The 1,804-nt window shown below is 34.5% G+C and overlaps 1 protein-coding gene across 1 annotated transcript in view; it reads right to left on the bottom strand.

The window, feature by feature from the left end:
* The window catches only part of LOC106875156 (Krueppel-like factor luna), a 277,747-nt gene that overhangs the window by 230,394 nt on the left and 45,549 nt on the right, over positions 1-1,804 (bottom strand). The window lies entirely within an intron of this gene.

Genomic DNA, 1,804 nt, shown 5'->3' with positions numbered 1-1,804 from the left:
ATATATATGTATATATATATATATATATATATTGCGCTGTTTCTGGAAAGAATCATACTGTCTTAATATGTAACACACTAACCAGACACAACAAAATTTGCTTTAGCATACAGATTCACATAAAGAATCTTGCAAACTAGATTCAAAAACAAAGTATATATATATTCTCCTTTTTATTTCAGTCATAGCATGAGAGTTATTCTAGAGTATTGCCTTTAAGGATTTAATTGGCCTCAGCAACTATAGAGTTTATTTCAGTCTGATTCTTATTTTTATCTGTCTATATTCATTTGTGGAGTGGCTAAGTTAACTTTTGCTTGACGCAACACTGCTGATGAAAACAGGTAGAACACACACATATGCATGCACTATCTTATATATGAAGAATCTAGACAATTCATAAAAAAAAAATTCAATCAACACAAGTTGTGACCTGAATATTACACATCTGCAACATGAGTCCCTTTACAAATGTAGTTCTGACAGACTGCTTCACATACATGACTTACTGAGCTCAAATGAAAACAAACCACTATCAAACCAGAAAAACTGTCTCAACTTTCCTTTCCTGTTCATCTTTACCTCACAAGCATATCCTTTCCTCTTGTCCTTCTCATTTCTCCGTTTGTATACAACCATTTCTCCTTTCTGTTTACAAACTTACTTATACCACACCTAATTTTCATTTACATTGCTCTACCCACCCGTGTGGTTGGGAAGCAAGCTACTTATCACACTGCCACTCCTGATTTATATAACTTTTCATAAAAACAAATGCACACACACACACAGAAGAATAGTATAATATGAAGATGGAAAATAGAAGATTACATTTGCTTCTTCACTGGACACCAGCTTTAGATTACCATGTTTACAACCACAAAAAAATAAAACTGATTTTCGGATGCTGGGCAGCTGTGTGTAAGATAACTATGGCAGTATCTGGCAACGGAGGCCTCCCTCAGACCCAGGCATCCACTGCCTGCCACTGTCTCTCATTCAGTCACTGTCATGCATCAGTTTTGTTTGAATGGAAAAATATAAATCCAACATACGACCTGTCACGACCTGTCAGTCAAAATGGAACTCGATTGTACGTCAAGGAGAAGGTGTATATATCCTTATATAAGATTATCCTTTAGAGTTACTATATAATTATTTTTTGGCAACAACTGTGTGTTGGTGCTTCCTCAGGTAGAATGTGATATAACATGCACACGTTTTCATATATATATATATATATAGACATGCAGGAAGTAAATAGACACCTTTAATTTTCAAAATTTATGATCTAAGCGTCTTAATATGATTTCAGTGGTGTAGAATTTACAATGTAATTATTCTTTTTCATTCCAGATGCCATTATATTAAACATTTGCAAAGAGTAACCATGCCATGCACAAAAAATTCAGCAGAACTGTCAGATTTTCAAAGAGGTCGTATTGTTGGGCAATCTGAGGCTGGTCTTATCCAGTGAAAAATTGCCAAAAATCATCAAATTCCTCTTGCTACTGTTAATAGAATTATAGTGTAATTCAAAAGCCAAGGAAAAGAATCAACAAATTCTCATCCTGGCCAACTGGGCCCTTGGAAAGGAAGCTTTGCTGCTTGAAGAGAATTGCAGAAAATGAACCTCGTTCGAAGGCTTCTTATATTGCAAAACAGCTAGAAGTTAGTTCAAGAACATGTGTTACATATCTGCATAAGCTTGGGTATTATGGACGAGTAGCTAAAAGAAAACCTCTCCTTCAACCAATTAATATAAAATAAAATATTTTGAAAATTAAAGGTGTCTATTTACTTC

Source organism: Octopus bimaculoides, chromosome 16 (assembly GCF_001194135.2).
Source record: "Octopus bimaculoides isolate UCB-OBI-ISO-001 chromosome 16, ASM119413v2, whole genome shotgun sequence".
NCBI lineage: Eukaryota > Metazoa > Mollusca > Cephalopoda > Octopoda > Octopodidae > Octopus > Octopus bimaculoides.
The sequence above is the reverse complement of the archived record's forward strand: the minus strand, read 5'-3'. Positions and strand labels throughout refer to the sequence as shown.